This window comes from Mastomys coucha, unplaced genomic scaffold (genome assembly GCF_008632895.1).
Source record: "Mastomys coucha isolate ucsf_1 unplaced genomic scaffold, UCSF_Mcou_1 pScaffold14, whole genome shotgun sequence".
Lineage (NCBI taxonomy): Eukaryota > Metazoa > Chordata > Mammalia > Rodentia > Muridae > Mastomys > Mastomys coucha.
Window position 1 is genome coordinate 89,037,002 of NW_022196896.1, and position 13,234 is coordinate 89,050,235.

The 13,234-nt window shown below is 45.3% G+C and overlaps 1 long non-coding RNA gene across 1 annotated transcript; it reads right to left on the reverse strand.

Annotated features, from left to right (window-relative positions):
- Positions 1-1,139: 1,139 nt before the first annotated feature.
- LOC116089191 lies at positions 1,140-11,730 on the reverse strand. Its single transcript, XR_004118208.1, has 2 exons — positions 11,482-11,730; positions 1,140-1,728 (listed from the first exon to the last, which is right to left on the reverse strand). It is a non-coding gene; the product is annotated as an uncharacterized LOC116089191 (long non-coding RNA).
- Between the last annotated feature and the right edge of the window lie 1,504 nt (positions 11,731-13,234).

Here is a 13,234-nt window from a genome sequence, read left to right on the forward strand (position 1 = left end):
CAATGGTCTCCATCAATTGCAAAGGGAAGTTTCTTTGAGGAGGGGCTTACACTTCCCTGTGGATTCAGCACCCTCTTCTGGCGTCCTCGGGCACCTGCACACATGCATACACAAAGACATCTCTACATACACATAAATAAATAATAAAGGCAAACCTTTAAAGAGGGAATTAAATCCTGATGTTCAATTGAATAAATAAAAATACTCATACAATGGAATATGATTTGGCCAGAAAGGGAATAAAGTACCAACACATGGCAAACCAACCAACCAAACAAACAAATCTACCCCAAGTCTAAGGGCAGTGAGTATTCTGGGTCAATAAATGGAGAGTTGTGAGTAGCTGGGAGATTACAGAAGAGGCTTAGACCCAGGGGCAAATGCAATGCTATACTTTTATCCATTTCTGGACGAGAGCGCACACTCTTCAAGCCGAGAACATTTATATAGAATCACACAAGTGACTTCTCGCCGGAACTGGTTACGTAACAACCATGGTTATTGATTTACTTGTTGTTCCCCCAGATATTCAGCAGCTGCTGTGTTAGCTAGGTCATTCTGGACAGCACCATGCTGTCTAAACCTTGATCCAGCCCTTATGCTTCTTAAGTTTCTAATCCCTGCATAGTCCTACATTTATTAGATGCAGGCACTATCAGAATTGGCCCCTGGAGATATTCTTTGTGGGAAACCCCAGTGTGCAGCAACAGGAAAGGAAACAACATGTGACCCTGTAAACAGGCTGTACACCTCTGTAGGTTAGCATGGTCCAATTAGAGTCATGGAGCCTGTCTTGACACTGTTCTAGGGCTCTCCAGTCAGCTATTGGATTGTCTGTACCTCTGTATCTATGTCTCATGAGATAGATGTTACATGGTGATCACAGGTATTATCTTATAACAGCTGGCCTCACAAAGGGATTCAAAATGACCCAGACAATGAAGGCAAAAGGAAGCCAGATACACTCCAAGGCAGTACTGTTCCCACGGAATGATTCACCAAGCAAAACCAGGTAGAGAGAGCTTTACAATGACCTTCTCCCAAAAGAAGCTATAAACCAGAGCTGAACTTGCCTCATTCTAATGCTTTTACACACACACACACACACACACACACACTCCAAAAAAAGGAAAATTTGACCGGATTGTTTTATTTAAGAAATGTTTTTGAACACTTCCTGACTTTTTACACTCCAGTGGGAGTTTGGGGGTGGGGAACCAAATAGCCAAACACACCACACACAGAATCAGGACTGCTTACGGGGAAATGGCAGTGATGGCAATTAGCAGGTGCCTCTAACAGGAATCACCAGGATTCCTGTCTCTAAAGAAATCATCAAGGAAGGCCTGCCTCCAAGATGATGCTGTTGATGCTAACTCCTCGAGGGAGGAGGAGGGGCTAAGAAAAATCGCCTCAGAGACAGCTGCTCACATCCTTCGGAGGAAAAAGAGGTCAACGCCTTCCCAGGACTCAAAGCAGTCAATTAAGAGTTTGATTCCAGAGGGCATAGATCACACTGGAGCCCGAGGGGTCAGAGGGAGGAGACCCTCTTATCTGAATGAGTCTGTGGCTTCCCTTCATCTTCAGAAGGGGCAATCACCCTCTTTACTCCCAGGCCTTGGAAGGTCACCACAGCCAAACCTGCAACTTCTCTCTTGGCCCCCTCCTGTGATCTTCATGGACTTCACAAGCCTTCTGAGACCTGGGCTTCCATCCAGTCACTGACCTCTGTAACAGGAACAGAGAGTAAAATGTAAGCACATCTCTTTCTTCCTTCAGCCGAGCTTTGGGTATTTTTAAAATCTTAATAAACTAATAACATCTCCTGGTTGCTAGCCATCTAGTGTTTACAGAAGAACTTTTTTTTCTTATCTATATCCTTCTGGAAATGTTTATGAGTTCCACAGAGGAGGCAGGCCAGTAAAATGCAGTTGGAACAGGCCTATGCTTCGGAGAACAGGACCCATCTGGACGCTGAGGCTGTCTCTTTCCTACCACATTGATGGTGGAGACAGTGTGGGAGGGGACCTAGAAACAGGAGCGGCTCGACTCTGTTCCCATTCTCACAGGCTTTAGGCCATAACTCCTGGCCCAGCTAATCAGAATCCCTTCAAAAACAAATGCCCTTTAGGGGGAGAACATTACGGTAGAGTCAGGAACAAAGGGAGGAATTAAGAACCACTACCTGTTGTGGGTCCTCAGATCTATGCTGCTGCTGTCATGCCAAGGGACTCACAGTAACTTCAATGCCCATTCCCACCAACAGCTAAGTGGGCAGGGTCCTAGGAGTGAAGGCAAAGGCCAAGCTTGGCCCCAAATTCCCTCTTCTTAATACTCCTAAACGTCTCTCATGGATCCCACCCCAGTGTATTAGGCTAGTCCTCCCATATTCCAGGGCTTTCTCTGTGACTATGGGAAGAGGTTCTTGGCGGAAGGATATTCCTTCCAAGTCCTCCCTGGAGACCCCTGCAAACCTCAGAGGGAGCCATAGTCCAAATTGTTTCTGCAGCTTATCCAAGAAAAAAAAAAATGACACCTGCTTCCTTTCCCTTCCCTGCCAGGGAACAAACCTGGAGATCATATGTGTGAGTGTGTCTGTGCTGTGAGAGTGTTCATAGGTGGAGGGGGCAGTCTTCCTGTTCCCACAGGTTTTCAAGGGCTGTACAAAGTAACAAACAAACAAAAGATAGGCTCCTTTGCAAAAGAAATGTGGGCCTGAGCCATTCCTCACCCCCGCTTCTAGCATCCTGGGACATCAGTGTAGCAATTCGGCTTTCAGTGGGGAACCCACAGGGCAGGACCAGAGCAGACAAGCACAGACTCTGGTCCTGTCTGATCCCGTGTACACACAGGAGCCCGGCCTCCGTAGAAAGGCCTTAGTCTCTGGAGAAAGTTAAGTCCTGGGGTCAGGCACTGGAGATGTGAGAATCTGGTGAGGGTCCCTTGGTAGTGCTTCACCAGACTCCTCACTGAACCAGCATTGGACCATGGACGCACCTCCAATCCCAGGTTCAGCCTCTCCTGTAGTTCTGCCTGTGAGGGAGCCTGTGGCCTCCACAGCACTCTGCCCGACGTCTTCGCAGCCAGGTTTGCAGTAGTTTGGAACCAAGATCCACTAATAAATCTCCCAAAGAAGCCCTTGACTACTTCTGCCTTGAACCAAAATACAGCTTCTCCTTGCGTGCTCCGTCTTGCTGACTAGGTGTACAGGGGAGCAGATGTCAGCACTATTACTCTGGCAGTTCAGCTTGACCACCTGGGCCTGCTTATCTCTTCCTCTTCCCCTCCCCCTGCCCTCCTCTTCCCACCCCTCCTTGAGAATTCCTGTCTCTCTTTGGAGCCAACTGTGTTTAAGACCCGTGGGAGTTCAAAGAACTCTCCTAAGGTTTTGAAGTTCCCAGTCCTCTGCTTTTCCTTGAACTTAGACCTGTTGAGAGGGTAAAAAAAAAAAAAAAAAGAAAACACTGTTGTTGGGATTCTTAAGAGACTAGGGTTCAAGATTCAGCTGTGCCTCTCATTCTGTGACCTTGGGAAGCTGTGACTCACTTGTCTTGGCTTGCTGTTCTGTAAGCTGGAATTTGGGCTGCGTGCACTTTGATCTCTGACTTCCAGGGATGTTTGGGTGTCTGTGCTGTAGAAGCCAGAGAGAAGAAAGCTTCAGAGGTGCCATGTAGAGCCTGCTGAGAGTCTGGACAGGGACAGTATGTCCACGAGTCCCTACAAGGACTCTCAGCCACTACTGGCTTCTCTTTGACCATGGTATTTTAGGTTAAATAAAATATTAAAATTACAGTTCTATCAAAACAGCTGAAATGTTGCCAGAGTTAGCCAATAAAAATGTCCCGTGGCCCAGGCCTGTTGCCTACCAGGGACCTAGTCACCACATGTAGACAAATGCAGACCTTACCACTCATCAAAGAAACTTCATTGTGCGGCAGAAGCAGACAATTATAGAAAACCACAACCAGTCAAAATGCAGAAAAGAACGAACCGCAGGGTGCCCAGCCCCAGTTACTACATCTATAACACACCTCTACACTCAAGGCTCAGGGAAGATCAAGGAAGAGGAGGTCAAAAGATTGTAAGAGCCAGAGGACCAGGAAGTATACTGTGAGATGTTCGTTCTAACTGTGACGTGAAATCTCAGCATCATAGCTGCCTGACTCAAGACCTTACCAAGTCCAACACAAACCCCAGGTAGGTGGGGGAAAGCCTGGAGGACCCCACCCTCGATGAATACCTAAAGCAATTAACAACTGCTGAAAGAACTGGACTTCTCCAGGGATAAGCTCCTTGGTTGGTTATCCAAAACCAAGTGGTCAACCGTAAACACACACGCAGGCACTGAACGGACTCAGAGGTATTTGTATTTATCCTCTTGTAAGTATTTGTATCAACAATGGCTAAAGAAGAGGTGACAATGAATTTGAGAGGGACTTTGAGGAGAGGACATGGGAGGGGTAGAAAGAAGGAAAGGGAGGGATTTATTGGTGTAGTTACATTTTAACTTAAATGGCCCATGCAACCTTTAAGGAAGACAGTACAGCAATTCCTCAGTATGTTAAACAGTCATCACATAACTCAACAGCTCTACTGCCAGGTCTATATCCCCTAAATAATCGGAAGTCCAGATGCAAGCAGATCCCTTGCAGCTGTGTTCAGAACAGCATCATTCTCCATGGCCAAGGGTAGAAGCACACACATGCCCATAAATAGATTAGAGATTCAACAGAAGTTACTAGCATATATAATGGAATATTATTCAGCCTTTAAAAAGAATGACATCCTGACACATAGTATATGAATGAATTTTGTAAATATTGTGCTAAGTAAAATAAACCAGACACAATAAGACAAATGCTTCTGAGTCTACTTACATAAGGTTAGAGAGCTCCGGAGGCAAGGATAGAGGAGTTGGCATTTACCGTTAAGGGGTATAGAGTTGGCTGTGAGAAAGTTCTGGAAATGGGTAGTGGTTACACGATACTGTGAGGGTTCTTAGAATTAATGAGTTGTATATTTCAAAATGGTTAAAGCGATGTATAAATATATCATTATGTGAATTTTACCACATTTAAGTCTTTTTATTACTGTTGTGTGTACATAGTCTGTATGGACACATATAGTGTGTGTGTATATGTGTGTACATATGGTGTGTGTGTGTGTGTGTGTGTGTGTATGTGTGTGTGTGAGTGTGTGCTTGTCCAAATATACTCATGCCTGTGTGGCACATTGTTTGGGGGAAATTCAGATTTAAATGGATATTCTACATTTTATCTGGTAATATTGTTTCAGGAGCTTCTGTTCTACCAAAGATTTCTCTAGAAATCAAAAGTCATAGTATTAAAACAAACAAACAAAATCATGTTTGTGGTCTTATTAGAATGAGCGTATAAAAACCAGGGCAGAAAATGGGGGGAGTAGTGTTTGCCCTAATTATAGACAACCACAGAGAGGCCACCAAGCGATTCCCTCAGCCCGGCTCACTCCCTCAGCGAAGAGGTAGAGATTAGAAATCTTGGTTGGTTTCCCATCTGTTGTTTAGTCATCATGATCCACAAATGCAATAAAAGCTGGTTATAAACCCCTTCTTACAATTTGACCACGTGGTTAGAATTACAGTTGCAGATGGTGACACTCACACATGTGACTCAGACGATAGCCTTGTGCCCTGCCATCACCCCAGAGTCTGTAAGAACCCATGGGGTGTCCAGATGTCTAATGACACCACCATTTGCACCCATGCCTTCAAGAAGAAAGACGCTCCCTGCATAGCTCACTGTGCTACAGGAAACAACAGGTGCAGAAGGCAGAGGCCACTGTGGAGCCATTTGGACCCAATACTGAGGCTTAACATAGCAAGAGCACCACCGGCTTGGCATGCCTCTGCTAATCTTCCTGGGAGACAGGCCTGGAGTTGCACCACAGCCCCCGTTGCCATTCCAGGTGGTCCCACCTACTCCTTCTCTCAACCAAGATGAAAGGCAGCTGGGGAGGGCATCTCTCAAAAGAGATGGGTCACATCCAACTCATTTTTCCTAGGTGCTGACGAGTCACTGTGAAAGTCTAAAAATGTGTAGCACAGCAAAAATACACAGGTCACCATGCTCTGGTGAGTGATTACCAGAAGAGAAATTCATTATATCGGGGCTCTTGGCTCCCATCATGGAAGGGCGTGTTACATTAACAAGGTCCCTGCGGTTCTCTCCCCAGTGCAGACTCCACTGCTACGGCTCACCACGATTTCAATTTCTGTTGCTTTGTGGGATCAGAGCCCAAAGGCGAGAGAAGGTAATTTAGCTATACTAATCAAAAAGGGGGTCACTGGTAGCTAACACCAACTGAAGCTTATAACTTCTAACTATGGGAGAGTCTTTCTTCTGACCAGCACAAGAAGACCTTCTTATGACCACTAAAGTCAGGCTCTCGTACTTACATCCAGGCAGAAAGGGTCTTTTTATTTTTAAATGTACAACTTGCTTTCCTGGCCAGGGGTGCACAGACCTCCCTGAAGATGAGCCCAGACGTCAGAATCTCGTTCCTGTGGGTATACAGGGTGGCCAGAGGTGGGAGCTGCTTTTTTCCTACATGGATGTATATCTCAGCAGGCTCAGCATGGAAACTGAGATGAGGAGGTACCGAATGTCAAAGATGAGGAAGATATATCAGGCTTCGCTCAGCTGTGGACCAAGTTCGGAGGCGATGGAGAGAGAGGCTTCATTCTGGGATGGCTAGAGGAATCAGTAAGTTTCACATCCTTGCCTCTAGGAGCCGCACATGCAATTTCTGGGCCTCTTTATCATCGCTAGTCTCCACTTTCCATCCTGCACATAACAAGATAAGGGGCTACAGCTAGGTTAGCCTAGAGAAGATCCTCCCACCCCCAAAAAACGAGTGGGTCAGCAGCTCTCCCTAAGTCATTTTTCTGCTCCTTCTGGTTGCTTCTTACACACGGTGAGGCCAACTGGAGCAAGCTCTCTAACACCGGACGTACTGCCAGGCACAGGATACAGGGCATCTTGACTAGGACAGGAGTCCCAACAGATGCCTTCCCAGGCACACCCAGAAGGCCAGTAGGAGACTTTGCCTGGTGCCCAACCTTTCACCTCCAGACACTGCTGCTGCAAATGTCAACCAAAATAGATGAGCCAAGCTGGGCACACTCACCAGCCAGACAACGTTAAATATTAAACGTTCTTGGTAGCAGGCCGACCTGAAAGCTGCCATTTCTTCCGTGCGTTTGTTAGTCGGCTTTCTCCGAGCTCCCGGGCTCCCGGGCTCTGGCTCAGGACGAGAGACTGCATCTCCCAGAAGCGCACCACGGAGATCTGCCCTCCTCCTGCTCAGCACTGGGGAAGCTTTCAAAGCTGTTCAATTTGTCTGAGCCCCATCCATCTTGAATGTCACATTCTACATTTTTCTCCTCTCTTCCTTTTTCAAAGCAGCCAAAAAAGAAAATGTCACCGCATCTGGGGCCAATTCAAAAACCAGGCTTAAACGAAGTTCTGTTCCATTCTCCTGGGGCCCCCCATGTTTTTATCTCCCAAGGAGCCTTTAGGGGGTACCTTAGCACCCCCCATCCCTGTGTTCACCTCTCTACCCAGGACTCTGTGTGACTAAAGCACCCTCGAAGAAGAAAACACATTGATGCTTACCAGAGACAGGGCAGGAGGAGGGGGACCACACCCATTAATTCCTGACAGGGGACTGGGAGACTGAGCAGCTAATGCAAGTGTATGTGCCCTGTGCTGCCTTTTAGAAATGGTATTCCCCAAATTTATCCAAAGCACAGACTCTCCCTGGTCATGGAAGGCATGCATGGGGACATGGTCTGGGCCTCCTGAGGTGCCTCATCTTCCTTCCAGGTTTTGAAAAGTCCAGTCAAGCTGTGCAGAGGCAGGCGACAGCTCAGATGAGTATGACAGTCAGAATGCATTCATGACACCCCCTCTCCTCTGCCACCAGCCTCGCCCAGGGACAGAGAGCTGATGCTCTTGACTGAGACTTAAGAGGGTGGCTGTCATCAGGGAGGACGTGGGCGGGAGATAAGGGACTCCATCAGTGTCAGGCCAGGCCCGACTCAACACAGCCATAAATCACTTTGGTTAAGATTCTCAGCTGCTAACTCAGAGAAGAGCAAGCAGATAAGAGTAAAATAGGAGAACATCACTCTATAGACAGACAACGTGTTTGGTCTCTGCCCTGGGACAAAGGGCAGACTCTTAAGAGTTTTGCTCATCCATTCCCAGGCTAATCAGATACAAGTGTGTTCTGGGTAAGTCTGAGCACCTGAGTTCCATCTCTGGAACCCATGAAAGTTGTCCTCTGACTTCCATACACATACTGTGGTACCTAAGTACACACACACACACACACACACACTAATTATACTAAATTTAAAATGGGGTAAAATCCACATAATGTATCAATTATTACATTAGGAGATAGATTGATCATTATAGATAGATAGATGATTGATAATAGATAAATGATAGATTAGATATAGATAGATAAATGATAGATAATAATAATAGATGATTATAGATAGATGATAGATAATGATGATAGATGATAAACAGATAGATAGATAGATAGATAGATAGATAGATAGATAGATAGATAGATAGATAGATAGAAAAAATAAGTAGATACATGGGTGATACACAGGCCAGCAGCAGATAGTTTTCTTTCCTCCCTGCTCCGAACCTCGCCATCCAGATAGCTGTGGATGCTTTGGCTGTGTTCCCCTGAATGATGTGGAGCTCATGGACTCTGGTGCTCTGCATTTCGATGAGGAGAGATTTCTCCAATCCCAAAGGCCCAAGACCTTCAGCAACAACACTCAACTATACTCCAATGAAGTTAGCACTGGCCAAACCCATTTTAGAGGTTGTCTTTTAGAATTTGTTACTTAGATAATTAAAAAAACAATAACCTTGGTTTGTGGGTTTTTTTTTTTTCGTTCAGGGTAAAGAGAATCTTAAGTTGCAAATAATGAAGGAATTAGTGATTAATTAATTGCTGACAGGTGTGGGGCAAAACCATCTACAGATTCTTAGCTTCCCCCCTCCCTTTCTCTCTTAAGATCATTCTTTCTTACTTTAATTAATTTTTTGCCACCCTAGCACTTCTCTTATCAAATATTCTTAGAAACTAAACAAATAGAGTGTACTGAGACCAAAGTACTCAATATGGTGTTTAATTGGAATTGTAGCCTGTTTTCCCTCAGTGTTTTCTCAGGGTACCTGGAAGCTTTCCCTGGCAATGGAATTGGACTCAAGAAGTGCATTTTTAGCATCTAGTTAATCTTCCTTTCAGGTGCCAAGGGCATGGCTTGATTGAATCAAGGAAACATAAGCCATTGAGTGGTTTGTGGTTTCTCGTGCCTGCAAGAGAACAGAGGTGCTAAGATAACAGGGCCGTTGCTCTTCTCTCTGTTCACTTCTCCGTGTGTGTGTGTGTGTGTGTGTGTGTGTGTGTGTGTGTGTGTGTGCGTGCAGGAGCTGAACACGTGTCATGGGTAGCCTTTCCAACTGTTGGATGGTCAGGTTTGGTAACTGAAATTTACTGCATTGCTGCTTGCTACTGTACAACTGTGTCAGGTGCAAGTATGCATCAGTCTGCATCTATGCACTCAAATCCAAGCCATAGCAAGGGAGGGAGACAGCCTGGTCACACAGCCATGCTGAGGCCTGCAGCACTAGCCGCTCAGGGAATGTGGACTATCTGTTCTACCCTTCCTGCTCAGAATACCATGGTACAGCTCAATTCCCAATACACAGTACTAGTTCCTGAGTGAGTGAGCTGCCAATCAGGAGGGACTTCAGGGATCTGGCTGCTTTCAAAATGAGTTTCAGGTTTCAGAATGCTGCCCTGGTACTGTCCAACAATCCTGAGATTCCTTAGGAAGGAGGGCCTCCACTCTCTCCCCGAAAGCAGAGGATAGTTCAGCCATGACCACAGATTCATCCAGAAATGATGATTTGTAGGAATGAACAGGAATGGAAGAGGAGTTTTCAGAATGTGTCTCCGGTGGCCATTGTATCATTTGGCCCAAGGCAGTTTCCTCCAGATTGGAGCTGACAGAAGTGATGTGCTGTGACTGATGAAACCCAGATGGCATCACACCAGCATGGCAGGGACAGGACAGGGGTACCACAGTATGGGACAATGTGGGGAAGGAGATGAGTGCTGTAGGATTGTGGCCAGTCAGTCACTTGGTAGAGGGACAAGATGCTATTGGAGGGCATCTAAAGCTGCAGGTCACAAGAGACATCCAGCCAGAGACGGGATTCCCTGTGATATTTCTCTTATTTTCTTTCTCACAAGTTTGGTAACATCAAAGGGTAGAAAGTTGAAATTGAGATCTCTAATGAATTCACAACCTAGCTAGCAATGGAGCTTTTCAAATCCCCCAGGACCACTGGGTGGCTATAAACATTATAAGAAAGTCCTTTATATAAGAATATGAAAAAAAAAAGCCAAGAAAAGTACAGACCCTATAGTTGCATGATCCAAGGCAAAATGAAATTGTCTTGTTCAAAATTATTCAGAATTTTAATAGCCAGATGTGATGGCACATACCTGTAATTCTAGCACTAGAGAAATTGAGACAGGAGGATGACAGTTCCTAGCCTAGCCTACATAGCTACATAGCCTAATTCTGTCTCAGAAAGGAAAAGGGAAAAATTCAAGGACAATATTAAGCAAACAGTGCATTCCAAGCTCCCACAAAGTCAGGCCTCTTGGCTTTCATTCCTGCAAACCTGAAGTGTCAGGTAAATAGCAAGGAAGAGGGCTTACCAATGTGGACAAGGACAGCAAGGAGGGGGAGAATTTCCACTAAGCATCTACTTAAATATTTTAGCATTTACACCATTGTGAATGAGTTAGCTATCCAAAAACAAAAACAACTAAGTAAGAAAATATTGCAAAGGCTCCAGAGAGCCTCCTGTTTATCTGTGGTTATATGTGGGGTGGGAATAAGCTGAACACGGAGGATCAGTTATAATGACTTAAACAAGGCCTGCCCTCTCATCCACTTGCCAATGGATGTAGATTCTAGGAAGCCCAATGCAATAGAAAAGGTTACCTATTAAGTTTCCCTCTCCCCCGGCACTGCGCTAGGCTCAGGCAAAGGTCTGGCACTTGGTTAGTGCTCTCTCCAAATCTCACTAAATGCAGGAGCTGGGTAGATGTATCAGAAATAAGATACTTCAAGTTTACACTGTCCACACATACTCCATTGCATTTGCAACATAGCGTAGCCTAGAGAAAAGAGTCAAAACAGGCCATACTCCCAAACCACAGCAAGCAACCAGCTTAGTACTTGTACTAAACACCCACAATGTGCTAAATGAATTGCACATTTAATCCTCGGAGTTCCCAGAAAGGCAGGTTGTATTCGTTACGTTTCTATTCCCGTGGTAAAACACCATGACCAAGGGATCTACTAGAGAAAAGGGTTTATCTGAGGCTCACAGTTCCACAGGGATAGCAGTCCATCATCATGATAGCAGGAAGTACGGTAGCGGGCAGGTGTGATGCTGGAACAGCTGAGAGCTCACATCCTGATCCACACACAGGAAGCAGAGAGAGCACAGTGGAGACGGAGGGAGGCTTTTGAAGATCACCCCCAGGATCACACCTCCTCCTCACATCCTCATGCATTGCAAACAGTATTCAAATATCTGAGACTTATGAGATACATTTCATTCAACCCACCACACAAGAACCTACCCTTTTTCACGTTCTATAGATAAGAAAACAAGTCCAAAGTGGAAAAGAAACTTGCTCAACATTACCCGGTGAGTCAAAGACAAAGGCAGATTGAAACATATGTCTACTGCTAAGCCTACACCCTGAACAGTTAACCACAAAGCCCTTATTTTAATGCAAATGATCTGTATAATATCAAGCTATGCATATGTCTTCTCTGCTATTCTACTCCACAGAACCTTCTGAATTCTAGAACACAATAGGGCTGATTTGGAAGTAAGGGCTATTTTCATTTGATTAGATACAGCTACAAATCCTTTTGTGCTATCAACTCGGATGAACGCTGAGCTCACCACTGTTTGAAGCTCACAGGAATGCTCTGTGTGGCCCCAAAATCCTCTTCTCATTGCCAGCATTTCTAAAACTATGACAACTGAACAGCTTTCAGGGAGGCTTCTCTTCTCCACATAAGAGGATGAGCCAGTTAAGGAGTGTGAGGGATGCTTATATCCAAGAGGACAGAAGTCAAAAAAGTAATTCAGGAGCTAGAGAGATGGCTCTATGGTTAAAAGCACTTGCTGCTTTTCCAGGGGACTACGGTTCAATTCCATGCACCCCCCCCCCTCTCTCTCTCTCTCACACACACACACACACACACACACACGGCAGCTCACAACCATCTGTAACTCCAGTTCCAGTGGAGTCAATGCCTGCTACTGACATCTGGGGGCCCCAGGCTTGCACATCGTACATAGACATACAGATAGGCAAAACATCAATACACATAAAATATTTTAATTAAAAAAATAATTATTCAGGCCCCTGGGAGATGGCTCAGTGGGTAAAGCATTTGCCATGGGTAAGCATGAGTACCAGAGTTCAAATGCACAAAAACATGTTTAAAAGGCCAGGTACGTGTGGTGGCCTCTTGCCTTCTGTAATCCTAGTAAGTGGAAAGGCTAAAACAGGCATGCCCCAAGCAACCGAACTAACCAGACTAGCTAAAAACTGTGAGCTCCAAGTTCAGCAAAAGAACCTTCCTTAATATAGGAATATTGATATTAATCAATAGCAAACTGATATGTTCGCTTTTCTATTGCTGTGCTAAAACATCATGACCAAAAGCATCTTGGGGAGAAAGGGTTTATATGACTTATAGTCCATTATCAGGGGAAGCCGCGGCATGACCTGAAGCAGAGACTGCGAAGGAACACTGTTGGCGGGCTTGCTTTCCATGGCCTGCTAAGGATGCTTCCTCACACAACCCTAGATTACTTGCCCAGGGGTGGCACCACCTACAGTGGTCTGTGCCCTTCCACAGCAATCACTAATCAAGAAAATCTCCCCACAAACTTTTACCTACTGGCCAGTCTGATGGTGACATTCTTTCTTCCCAGATAACTCCATATTATCTCGAGTTGACAAAAAAACAAAACACAAAAAAACAAAACAAAGCAAAAAAAATATATAACCCCCCAAAAACAAAACAAAAACCTAACCATTACAATTGATGCCT